Source organism: Felis catus, chromosome D4 (genome assembly GCF_018350175.1).
Source record: "Felis catus isolate Fca126 chromosome D4, F.catus_Fca126_mat1.0, whole genome shotgun sequence".
In the NCBI taxonomy this organism is placed as follows: domain Eukaryota; kingdom Metazoa; phylum Chordata; class Mammalia; order Carnivora; family Felidae; genus Felis; species Felis catus.
The window spans coordinates 28,772,990-28,786,715 of record NC_058380.1 but is presented as its reverse complement, the minus strand read 5'-3'; the positions used below and the strand labels follow the sequence as shown (position 1 = coordinate 28,786,715).

The window sequence follows — 13,726 nt, the reverse complement described above, 5'->3', positions numbered from 1 at the left end:
CATTAAAGGCTATGCAATATTCTCTGTACAGATATGCAGTGTTTTACACACACGTATCTGGAATGCTGGGCATTTAGGTTGTTTCTAATTTCTTTGTCATTAGATACAAAGCTGCCATGAACATCCTCATTCTTAATTTATGCCTATATTTTGATCATTTGCTCAATTTCTTCTTTTTTGTCACTTACTTTTTTCTGGTTTTTTTTTTTTACCCTTACTTACTAGGCCAAGCAGTTCTATAAATTCATAGGGTAACACTTTAGAATAAAAATTTTCAAGCTTTTGGGGGCTCCTGGGTGACTCAGTTGGTTAAGCATCAGACTCTTGGTTTTGGCTCAGCTCATGATCTCACAGTTTGTGGGTTTGAGCTCCACACCAGGCTCTATGCTGACAGTGCAGAGTCTGCTTGGGATTCTCTCTCTCCCTCTTTCTCTGCCCCTCCCCTGCTTGCTTGCTCACACTCTCTCATAATAAATAAATAAACAAACTTAAGGTATTTTTTTCAAGCTTTTACAACTCTGTTTCATACCATTCAATCAATATTCCCCCTTATCCTTTGAGAGTGAATGGCAGATTTTCCATGCTATGAAGATGAGACAAGCAACTGTGAGTAGTATCTTTCTTTACACCTGAGGGAAGAGAGGTGCCAGGGTGAAGCAGGATTAGGCAATGACACCCATAATGATGAGGAAACAAGTAACATTTCAAAGCTCCTAGTAATATACCAAGTGCTCTTGGCATGTAGTATCTTACTTATTCTTCTGACCAGTTCGATAGGTAGATATTTCTATCCCATTTTATCGATGAGGAAACTGAGGCCCAAACCCAGAGAGCTAGATTCAGAAGAAAGGGTGGGCAAGGAAAAAGTTATGATATGGGAAGGGGAGCAACTGTTAGACCAGACCTATTGGTCTATGTGTCTCTGAGCAACACATTGTGTGGTGCCTATTACATCAGGATCGGTACTTAATATTTACTGGGGAAAAAAAACCCTCAGCTCCTTATCTTCAGGGTTCTTAACAGAATCCTCAATTTATGACAGTCTATCCCAGATATTTGCATTTAAATCAGCCCACGTGGGGTGAGGCTGGTGGGAGTGTGGTGTGTGCAAACCTAAACCTTGCCACTCAAAGCACGGTCTACCAAGCAGTGGTCGTGGAACCTGAATTTGTCAGACATGTGTAATCTCAGGCCCCTCCTCACACACACTGGCTCAGGATCTGCATTTTCACAAGATCCCAAGGCTCTGCATACACATGGAAGTCTGAGAAGCAGTGCTCTGAGAGTTTCTTAAGAAGAAAGATTTGTCCTAGGCTGTGTGGAGGCCCAATGCCAAACCTATGGGCCCTGAAACAGGTCTTCAGCTCAGTTCTGTTCACGAAAGTGGCTCAAAGAATATTGGCTGATGGCAGAGGCTATCTAGGGACTCTTGGAAATTCAGGTGTGAGATCAGAGAACTTCGGCCCTGCCAACTTTCTTTTTCTTGCTCTGTTCCTACTTCTACCTACACCCAACTCCTTCATATTGTAAAGTTCCAAGGTGGGATCTGTTGGAGGACTTCTAGAGGAATCTTCTAAGCAGAGAACAGCTGAGCTCCAGCTGCCACTATCAGCTTCCAAGAAAAGACAAGAACCACGAAGACAAAAACAATGCTACATTTGGGAAGTAAGGGCAGGAGGATGGTGAGAGGAGATGGTTTCTCCTCATGCTTTTTATAGAAGTGCATTTTTGCTTCAAGAACTGACAGGGTTCTTAGAAAGGGTGTAGCCCAACCTCCTTGTTTTACCTGTGAGGGAACCAAAAGCTTTCACCGCAACCACACAGCTATTGGCAAGGGCAGAGTCGGGGGTCATGTGTGGCTCTTCAGTTTCCAGACCCAGTCCCGCTCCACACCACATGGGACGCGAGGGTGGTTATACTACTCATCATCATTTCCAGCCCCTTCTAGCAAGCCTTCCTTCACACCTTCACCTGCACCTCCTTCAGAAGTAAGAAAGCTCCTCTCCAGACACTCCTATAGTTGGGTTCTGGATACAATTGGGGTTACTTGGAGTAGATGTGCTCCCAGGATGTCTGAAAGTGGAAGTTAGCACAGAGCACATTTCTACTTTTTCTGTTGGCAAACCTGGGGATGGAGGTGAGACGCTACAGCACAGCCACGTGGGAGTCAAGAGGCGAAGGACACTCGCCCTTGCCAGTGCAGATGGAGGACAAGAGGTGTGGTTCTGGGGAAACAGTTGAGACCACAACGTTTTCTGATCCCTGACCCGCATCAAAGGTACCCCAGAAGGCAGCTTCTCGATTCCCAACCTTTCTGACGATGGTGAGGCAACAAACAGCTCCTGGAAGGCGATTTCTCCTACCTTTCTGATAATTTGGTAAGCACATAACTCACGTAACATTAAATCCTTTTGTGCTTCAAGTGCCCAGGGCACTTCTATTTTCTGCTGCTGATACATTTCACTCTCCTAAGTGTGAGGCATATATTCACAATTAATCATGGTCAGGAGGAGCTCTGTGAAGACCCATTTTTCTCCTTTTCTCTCTGAATATGAATGCACATTATTTGAAACACAAACATTTTTCACAATGTATTCTTATTTTAGAATTTATATTATGTCATCACCTGAACTTCCTGGAACCGTAGGATACTGGAATACAAACATTGTCACATCTCAAAACTTTAGGCATCAGGAGAAATACCAGAGGTTTCATTCAGTTTGAAATTAGGGTGCCTGGCGAAAGAACAAACACACCTGACTCAAGAAGAGTTACTGGAGGCTAGAACATTTAATTTTTTTCTTCTTAATATTTGTATGAGATATTTCTAAATTTTTTTAAATGTTTATTTATTTCTGAGAGAAAGAGAGCACAGGCAGGGGCAGGGCAGAGGGAGAGGGAGACACAGAATCCGAAGCAGGCTCCAGGCTCTGAGCTGTCAGCACAGAGCCTGACGTGGGACTCGAACTCACATACTGCAAGATCATGACCTGAGCCGGTGGGACGATCAACTGACTGAGCCACCCAGGTGCACCATGAGATATTTCTAATGCTGAGTACTTTCTTGCTTTGTCACAGTATAGCATGCATTTATTCATATGGCACATTTGGCCCAGAAAGTGGTTTGTATTAAAGTCCATGTAATGGTTTGAAGTTAATCATTTAGAGAAAAAATTTATTCCAAAATTCTAGCTTATTTTAATAATAATGATAATAGTAAGAGCAACAATGACTGCTATTTACTGACATCTTCCTATGCTCCAGTCACTGTGCTAAAACGCCTTTTATCTCATGCATTGGATGTTTCCATAGGGTAGATGTTATTGTTCCCATTTTACAACTGATGACACTGAGATTGAACACCTTCATGGTCACACAACTGGTAACTGACAAATCTAGCATTTGAAAACCTAGACCTTTTTGACTCCCAAGTTCATAACCATTCCAACTTTGTCTCCCAAAATAGCACCTGCTGGAGAGAATAGGGTTTCACGGAGTTTTGAGAAGTTCAGGCTGTGGGCTGCAAATTCTAATGTAACTAAAGGGTGTTAAGGGGATGGATTTTTTTTTTTCTTTTGAATCTTATTTCTTTTCCTGATGAAAATTTGGGTCATGTAAAATTTTTATATATGTCCAAATTCATGGAGTTCTAGGGGGAAGGAGCCGGTAATGCATACCCACAAGAAAATAAATTAGACCAAAGTAGAAGGACAGGAAATTTTCCTTTTTGTTTCTCTCTTGACTACCTGAGGATTCTGGGCCATTCACATTTTTGCAGAGTTTCAAGAGGACCTGACACTAGGTGAATCTCACTCTTGGCGTGGAAAGAACTCACACGCAGAGGGGTGTATGGTACAAACTCATTAGTCATCAAGAAAACCTCTTCTTCACCTGCACCCACAGAATGGCTCTGTGCACATTCCTGCAACATCCCTCGTTTCCAGTGCTGTGCTAAGAAACACATCAGACAGACTCTCCCTTGTCTATTCAAATGATCTTTCCTGTTTGCTTGACGCTTTTGACAAAAAAGGATGGGAGGCAAAACTCTGCCACCCACAGCAAAGTGCTTCATTCACCTGGGCATTGGAGTCAATACCTTGGCAGCCGAGTGCTGGAAGGGGCTGGGTTCAATTTTGAATGTTGTCCAGTACTCAAGCCACGCAGTTAATCACACACAGAGGCTGACTTCCCTTCCCAGGTTACGAACGTCACGGAGGGATCAGGGGTCAGGGGTCCTCGTTGCATCATCCGCTTTTTGCAAGAACGGCTGACACCAATGGCGATTTCCCCGTGCGCAGACTGGTGGCCCCCCGAGAGGATGGGGCCCCCAGAAGCTCCACTTCCATCTGGACCTTGCGCTCCCAATCAAACACAACCCACTTGGCGGGCGGTGCAGAAACCAGCTGATGCAGCTTTCGTTGACCCTTCAGACTCGACCTTTCTCCTGTAATCTCTAATCTTGTTTTTAATAAATGTTTAACTTCTGGATTAATTTCCATGATTTCTGAGGGTAATTTTTCACAACTCAGATAATGCGTTCTACGTGCTTGCTGAGCTGTTGCTGCACTCAACACTGTAAACACTTCAGACTGCTGTTGTCTTCCTAATACTGTCCCTTATTATGTGGGCTTGCGTCGTCAATGAAATTTCGTCTTTATTCTTTCTGCCATCTGTATAATCGCCAGAGTTTAGAAATGCTTGCTCCTTCCTTTCTTTGCCTCTGGGAGAAGAATTGTTTGTTCAACCTTCACTAAATTAGTATTTTCCTGGCTTCTTATCTCTCATTTCTTGAGCAGTGGTATATAATTAACTCTGAAATTTTAATGTTTTTCACTTTCCTGCCTTTTCTTTGGCAATTCACCTGCTTTCTACTTTCTTCCTCTCCATCTGCTGATCCCAGGGAGGGGTACTTCTCGCCCACATCATTATTCTATTTGTTTTTTAAAAGGCTCTGTGGTTTGTTGGAAGAAGAAAATGTTATCTGCTGCCACAGAGCCTGACTGGTCTCCTTTGTCATTTTGCCCGAGTTCCTTGGGTCACGTCTCCTATCCTCTGTACGTGGCCATGGGACTCGGAGGCGCCGTGTAATGCCATAATGGAACCACATTTAAAAGCCGGACGGATTCCTCAGAGTACTGCTGCTCTAATATGCTCCCATTACCGGCGTGTGTCGATATGTGCCCGAGACAGCAAAACTGCTGGGAGGGTATCTGAAAACAACGGAGAACATCAGGATGATGTGGATCTTGGCAGATTTTTTCCAGTGTTTCTTTTTGCCTCCTGCCACCACAAGCAGCCTTATTTTATTTTTTGTTTTGTTTTGCTCTTTATTATGTTGCCTTTTCTTATAATAGCAAGTGATTTAAACAAGAAGTCCTGTGATATGATTTTCCAATCACTTATATACAGCTTTTAAAACACAAGCTGAAGAATGCTGCGCATACAGTCATACATTTTATTACTGTTTTTCTTTTAAGCTTGTAACTTGAAAATTATTCTAGGGGCACCTGGGTGGCTCAGTCGGTTGAACGGCCGTCTTCGGCTCAGGTCATGATCTCGTGGCTCGAGAGTTCGAGCCCCACATCAGGCTCGCTGCTGTCAGTGACGGAGCCCACTTGGGATCCTCTGTCCCCCTCTCTCTGCCCCTCCCCAGCTCATGCTTTCTCTCTCTCAAAAACAAATAAATATTAAAAAGAAAATTATTCCAGTCTTTCCCTCTTTTTTAAAAGTTACAATATTGTTTACATTTGCATTACTATTTTTACATACTAACATACAGAGATCATGTGTCCATGCTTATAAATATCACTTTTCATGTGATTTTTAAGAGGTCGAATTTGCTTTTTTTAGGACCTGTCTTAGGTGTCAGTGACCATCCTGTGTCCTCCGAGGACCATGCAGTTACTGGGTGCTCCACCAACATTTGAGGACTGGATGTGAATTGAATCAATGCATTCAATGGAAAAAGTCAAATGGTAGATTGCAGTGGTCTGAGGGGGGATATGAAGAAACCAGATTCTGAGCATCTAAAGGTATCCCACATTTTTTTAGTTTCCTGTTTTTCTTGTTGTTTAATTTCTTTAGAACAAGGAGAACATTTTCAAACCTCTAATCAGTGGTGATGAGTGTCCTTGTCAGACCAGAGAAGATGGGAAGCTGGTTCTCAGGATCAGCATTGGCATGTGATTTGGGTATTTATCTCTCTGAGATGATTTATGTCTGGACCTAACTGGAAGTCTGCAGGTTGGACCACATGTTCTCTTGAGGTCTTTGCCAAGCCAATATTTTTCGAATTCCTTGGTAAAATGTTAGAATTACCAACTCACACTTGCTTTAGATAAAACTCGGCAGACAGCGGAGATATGAAGGGAAGTTACCCTGCATGACCCTAAAAGCTTACAATTTGCCTTTCTTCTACAAGTGGATAAGATCAACCCTTTAGTATCATGGTATTTTAATTGCTCTGAGATAATAATTTTTGAAGTGTGAGTCAGATCCTATCATTTCCCAGTTGTAATGCTCCAATGTCTTCTTTTGCAAATGGGATAAAATCTAAACCCTTTACTGTGGCTCTGCATTGCTCTCCAACACCCAGGACTCTGTTCATGCTGGTCTGTGTTTTACTCATCTTCAGTGGCACCCGAGGGTTCCTAGCAGTTGCTCTCTTCTGGGGAATATGCCTTAAATTCCCCTGGATTGATGTTTGAAAATATGATTCCCACCTGCCCTTCCTCTCCTCCACCTTCTGAAATGAAACTTTTCTGGGAGTGAAGCCCTGGGGTAGGTATAATATTTTGAAGCTTCCAGTAGATTCTGATACACACCCACATTTTGGACCTACTGCCTCACAGGGAAGCCTCTGGACCTGGCTGCTGGCCTGCCCCCACATGGCTGGAACCATTTTCCTTATCATTCAGGGATGTTGTTAACTAGCCTAACTCTTCAAAATCCGGGCCAAGGAAAAGAAGGCACAGAGACAGAATTTCCCTTTCCCATCTACCTGGGGCCCTGCCATTTGACCTCCTGCTTCCAGTCTAAGGTGCAAGCCCCACTGCTCTAAGAGAGCCAAGCTCCATGACCTTCTCTCCTACCCTCGGCCCTGCCTGCAGAGGTGATCACATAGAACTTCTGAGTGATCCTGGTGTCCCTCACCATCCCTGACACAGAAGGTGAATCCTCTAGGATCTCCTGAGGAACATGACCTCTGGAAGCTCTGGGGTGCTCACATCACCACCCCAGCACCCACTGCTCAGACTTTTGTTCTTTGGTGGAAATTCACTATTCAAAAGTAAACGATTCAGTGGCGTTTAGTACAATCATAATGTTGTGTGACCATCACCTCCATCTAGTTCCAAAACATTGTCATTGCCCCCAAAGAAACCCCATAACCCTAAGCAGCCACACCCCACCCCTCTCCCCACAGCCCCCAGCAACCACCATCTGATTTCTGTCTCTATGGATTTACCCATTCTGGACATTTGGGCAGGGAATGCAGGAATTGTTCCGGCCCAGCTTAGACACTGCCCTTGCAGGAGACCAGCGCCAGCCACTGTTCCAGTTTACTTTACCCTGAACCAGTAAGCTGTGGCTGGTGGGGGACTGGGCTGAGGCCGGGTCACAGGGCCTCCTAGGCAGGAGGGGCTGTTGACTGTGTAACTTCTCTTGGAAGGAAGTGTGAGAAAGCATGCCAATATGATATCCTTAGAACAACACTTGAAAATAATTTGCCAAAGTCTGCTTTGCTAGAGAGAGAACTGAGAAACCAAAGAGCCTGAGTAGAGAAAAAATGAAGAATAGGAACACGGAAGAGACAAGTTTTACAGCTTAGTGGTTTTCCAAGTGGCTGAACCGGGTGGTTCACAAGACTTGGCTGTAACAGAGGTACCTACACTTTGGTATATAACAGATTCTCCTGTGTAGTGGCTTAAAAATACAGATTTCCTGGATTCAGCTTCCTTGGGTGGGGCAGAAGGTCTACTGGGAATCTATATTTTAAAAATATGCTCCTTTGATGATTGGTGATGCACACCAGAATTTGAGGAAAACTACCCTATGGGAATTTTCAGTAACAGGAGATTTAAAACAATGGAGAATCAAGCCTTTACCCTGGTGCAAAAGTTCCTTCTCAACTGCCTGACATCTGTTCTGGTTCTGGGGTGTAATTATAGCAAATGAGAAATTACAATGCAGTTTGAAGCTTAATAATCATAATGGTAATGATAATAATTATGATATAATAAAAAGGCAGTCAGGTGCTAGGAATGGAAAGGGATACAGCCATGTAAGAGAAGAAAGGAATCCAAATTCTAATTAGGAACTTTCAAACAGGACTTCTGAGCCAACAGGGAATAACAGGGAATAACGGGGAATATACCTGGAAATACCTGGAAAAGGCTGGACAAAACAACAGGTGGTCAGACACAACATTATATCAGTTTTTCCCTCTACATATACTAGCAATGAACTATCAGAGGTTGAATTAAAACAAAAAACCATGCTATTTATTATAACATCAAATTATAAAATAGGACTAAATATGACAAAAGATGAACAAATCAGCTAACCTGAAAACTACAAAACACTGCCGACAGAAATGAAAGAATAGCTAGATAAATCAAGACACATGCTGCTGTAATTGTGGGTCAAAATGCCAATCAAAATTCTTGGGGGATCTTGTGGGGTGCCTGGGTGGCTCAGTTGGTTAAGCATCCAACTTCAGCTCAGGTCATGACCTCATGGTTCATGGGTTCAAGGCCCACATCAGGCTCTGTGCTGACAGCTCAGAGCCTGGAGCCTGCTTCTCTCTCTCTGCCCCTTCCCTGTTCACGCTATCTCTCTCTTGCTGTCTCTCAAAAAAAAAAAAAAAAAAATTCTTGTGGGATTTTGTAGAAATTGATAAACTAAAATTCATATGGAATTGCAAGGACCTAGAATAGCCCAAACAGCTTTTAAAGAGAAGAACAAAGTTGGAAGACTAACACTACCTGACTTCGAGACTTATTTTAATGATACAATATTCAAAACATATGGTATTGCTATAAGACAGACAAACAGATCAATGGAACAGAATATAGAGTCCAGAAATGAGATGCACATATATACAGATAACTTTTTTCTCACAAAGTTGCAAAGGCAATTCAGTGGAGAAGGGAAGGTACCAAACCACTGGATTTCCACATGCCAAAATTTCAACTTGGATCTTTACCTTGCACCAAAAAGAAAAATTAACTCAAAATGTAGCAGGCCTAAAGGCACACCTGAAATTGTAAAACATGTAGAAGAAAACATAGGAGACAATTTTGCAAGCTTAGGCTAGGCAAAGATTTTCTTAGATAGGACACCAAAACACAATCCATAAAAAACAAAACAAACAAACAAACAAAGCAAACTCGGTCAACAGAACTTCACCAAAATTAAAAACTTCAACCCTTCAAAAGATACTGTTAAGAGAATGGAAAGACAAACCACAGTCTGGGAGAAAATATTTGCAAATCATATATTTGAAAAAAACACTTGTATGCATAATATGTAAAGAACTTGCAAAATTCAGTAAGAACACAGCTAAATTTTAAAAATGAGCAAGAGATTTGAGCAGACACTTGGGAGAGGAAAACACATGTTGACAAATAAGCATATGAAAAGATAGATATTCAATATCATTATCATAATTGAAATGCAAGTTAAAATTACAATGAGATACCACTATTAAAATGACTACAATTGAGGGGCGCCCTGATGGCTCAGCCAGTTGAACATCTGACTCTTGATTTTGCCTCAGGTTGTGACCCCAGGATTGTGGGATCAAGCCCTGTGTCGGGCTCTGTGCTGAGCGTGAAGCCTGCTTAAGCTTCTCTCTCTCTCTCTCTCTCTCTCTCTCTCTTTCTCTTCTTGCCCCTCCCCCCTTCTCTCTCAAAAGAAAAAAAAGAAGAAGAAGCAAAATTGAAATGATTAGCTATAGCAAGTGCTGGTGAGAATGCAGATCAACTGGAACTTTCCATACAATGCTGATGGCAATGTAAAATGGTAAAATGGCTTGGAAAACAGTTTGGTGGCTTCTGAAAAAGAAACCATATAGCTATCATATGATACAGCCATTCTATTCCCATGTATTTTGCTGAGAGAAATGAAAACATATGCACATAAATTGTGTAGCATCTTTGTCTGTAACAACCCCAACCTGGAAACAGCCCACATTTCTCAACATCTGAATAGAGAGACAGTCTGTGGTATATCAATTCAATGGAATGCTATAGAACAATAAAAAAGGATCAATTATTGATACTAGAAACAACTTAGGCAAATGTCAAAGTAATCATGCTGTGTGAAAGAACAAGAGTACCTATCGTATGATTCTGTTTATGTGAAATCCTGGAAAATACAAATTATCGTGACAAAAAACAGACCAGTGTTTGCCTGAGTGTGTGGGGTCAAGGTGGGAGAGATTACAAAGGGATATGGGGCAATTTAGGAGAGCAACGGATATGTTTATTTAGTTTGATTGTGAGAATAATTAAACAGGTATATACATGTGTCAAACTTATCAAATTGTGTATTTTAAATGTGTTTGTTTTGTTAATTATATCTTAATAAAGCTACTTTTTAAAAAGGAAGATCTTGTAGACAAGCTCACTTCCTGTGAGTCTTCAACAGCAGCTGGGAGAATAGGTCTAGAGCAGAGTCTGATGACAAAGCAGCCTTCGGTCACTTGGCTGGCCACATGCCACCTGGAACATCTCTCCCAGGGATCCAATCACCTCCAGCACCCACAGAGGCAAGAAAATGTTCCAAAATGTGGCTCTGGCTGTGTCTGGATTATAATTAAAGCTACAAATAACCCAAAATGAATTAAGTCTCCCCAGCTAACGTGTCACTCCTAATTTAATCTAATTGGCCTCTGAATGAGAGTCTCAGCCTGCCTCAGAGGCAAAATTTTCTAAATGAAGTGAATTTAAACTGCTAAGTAATTGCAAACTGGGGGCTTTATGGTTAGAACAATTGTTATTGTTCTTTGATTACTTGCTCAACTGGATTATTCACTCATTACCATTGGAACCACTGAGACTTTGAAGTGGGGCCCTTGTAGCACGTAAATAAAGCATTTTATAAGACAAACCAGAAGGGAGGGTCGCCCAAACCAGCTTGGCCTTGGGGAGCTGTTGATTATGTTGATTTTATGAGTGTTTGGAGAATCTTAAAGCATATTTCATGAACAAATGAACAGCCTGTACCACCCATTCAAATAACTGGTGGCTTACTACCCCTGCGTTTGGAGGCATCAATTTTTATTTAGCCCCAGGATCTAAGCAATGGGCTTTGAAGTCATCCCATTTAATCAAATTAACTTACTGTTCAACAGTTTTGACCTTAAGATGCAACTGTCATACCTGGGTAGACCCCCTACAGCAGCCGTGGGGAGAAAAAAAAAAGAAAAAGATCTGTGTTCTAGACAATTTCTCATCCCCTGTGTTATATGGACATGTTGCTGCACATCTCTGAACCCCAGGCATGGAAGTTCTGTGGGAAAAGTATCAGCTTTGCAGGAAGAACCCACCTGCTGTGACTGTTGCCCAGTTAACTTCTTCTTGCATGAATCATTGAACTTCTTTGGGCTTAAGTTCCCTCTTGAGCAGGAATGGCCACCTCGCGGAGCTGCTAGAGAGACTGAACATGATCAGTTATGTGAAACATTTCATACTTGTGAATGCTGTTATTTTCCTCATCTGTAACAAAGGAATTCAATCAGGGGATTTGAAGAGTCACTGTGTTAGTTTCTGTAGCTGCCATCACAAGGTACCATGGCCTAGGTACCGACAGAAATGTATTTCCTCACATTTGTGGAGACTAAATCTGAAAATCAAGGTGTCAGCAGGGCTGCAGTTCCTTTAATGGCTCCAGGGGAGAACCTTTCCTGGAAGGAGTCAGCTCTGCATGCTCCTCAGTTTGGTGGCCACATCATTCCAGGTTTTGCCTCTCTCTTCATATCACCTTCTTCTCTGTATGTCTCAAATCTCTTTCCGCCTTTCTCCTGAAGGGGCACTTGTCCTTGCATTAGGGCCCACCTGGGTAATCCTGGGTGAACTCATCTCAACATCCTTAAATACATCTACAGAGAACCTTTTTCCAAATAAGGCCGCATTCAGAGGTTCTGGGTGGACATATCTTTCGGAGGGAGCCACCATTCAACCCACTACAGTCCTCTTTAGTGCTATTGTCCTCATATTTTGGTCTGGATGTCAACATTTGGTCAAGCTTCAACAAGTTCAAGTTGTCTATTGAGTAACATAAAAGCTATGATGAATTTTGACATTTTCATATTGTCTGAAAATACGTTTCTTCAACATAGCCATGTAAAAAATGCATCCAATAATTTGCTATGGTGGGAGGAGGGGCTATGTTGAGAACAAAAATTTATTGATGACAAATTTATGCAAACTGGACAAGGAAGTAAAACTTTCAAGCAGCCTGTGGCACCATAACAATAACAACAACAAAATGTGTGGCCAGCAGGAGTTGTATTCAATTATTAAGGAAGTAGAAGGAGCAATTGTCAGCACTGAGCCAAGTTTGCCAGAATTGGTGCCTCTTGGTTAATAACTTTTGTATTTCTCCTTCAGCTGGTTGATGTCTACTAGTCTTAAAAGCTTCTGTGGAGGGGAGCCTGGGTGGCTCAGGCAGTTAAGCATCTGACTCCTGGTTTCATGACCCACGGTTCATGGGTTCAAGCCCCACATTGGGCTCTGTGCTGACAGTGTGGGGCCTGCTTGGGATTCTTTCTCTCACTTCTCTCTTTGTCCCTCTCCCATGCTCTCTCTCTCTCTCTCTCTCTCTCTCAAAATAAATAAATAATGTTCTGAAAAAAAAGTTTCCGTTGAAAATAGAAAGAGGAAGATGTTGGAAAGAATGCTCATAATAGATAGTAACAGCTCACTGAACTTCCTTTGCAGATGGTCATTAGAATTATGCAAGTGTGGGATGTCCCCATGTTCTCTGATCCTCATTTTGGAGAGTGAGCCACTGGGGAAGTCTAAGGATATGGGATGTGTCATAAGAACCACAGTGGCCAGATTTAAATCAGGGCAAAATGGACATTAGGTGAGTTCTCAAATGACCTGTTTTAAAGTTTAGGATTGGATCCATAGCATGGGTCATAAAAGTGGCTGGATTTCATATTCCCTCCACCCTGTGGATGAATAAGGTCAGGATAGACTCTTCTTTCCTCCCTTCCTCTGGATCCCCCTAGACATAGATACTGGGAAATTGCTGGGTTGGTGACCACCCTGATATGTCCTCTCTGTACTTCCTATATCTCTTGGACCACCGCCCATGCTGTCCCAGTTAATGACTCAGTCTCAGAATATCAACTCATCATTACTTGGCTGGCAGAAGAACTCAACTTCTCTGATCTCCATTCCAAGAAGGTGGTTACGTGCACAACGAGTCTATGTTTTCTGAGGGCTCTGGAGGTGGGCAGCCTAGACCTTAGGGGGAAGAGAGCTCTGTCTCTGAGGGCTGTGCTCTTGGGACTCGTGCTGCATGTTTCTAGTTTTGCATCTCCAGCTCTATTCTCCATCCTTCCCCAGATGCTATAGGCCTTGGGAAGCTGAACTATAATACAGCATCAAGGATTCCCTTGCTCTCTGGCTTCCAGTTGGGTTCAGCCAATGTAGTGTCACAGAGAGAGGGAGGAAAGTAATGTTGGGGCATTTTATTCATGTTCCTTCAGGGT

The 13,726-nt window shown here is 42.5% G+C and overlaps 1 long non-coding RNA gene across 3 annotated transcripts in view; it reads right to left on the bottom strand.

Moving 5' to 3' along the window:
• Positions 1 to 13,726, bottom strand: part of LOC111557454 — a 46,617-nt gene that overhangs the window by 20,293 nt on the left and 12,598 nt on the right. For all 3 annotated transcript variants that reach the window (XR_006588628.1, XR_006588629.1, XR_002737498.2), the window contains exons 3-4: positions 11,552 to 11,661; positions 2,627 to 2,735 (exon numbers count right to left, since the gene is read on the bottom strand). This is a non-coding gene — a long non-coding RNA (uncharacterized LOC111557454). The remainder of the gene's footprint in view (positions 1 to 2,626; positions 2,736 to 11,551; positions 11,662 to 13,726) is intronic.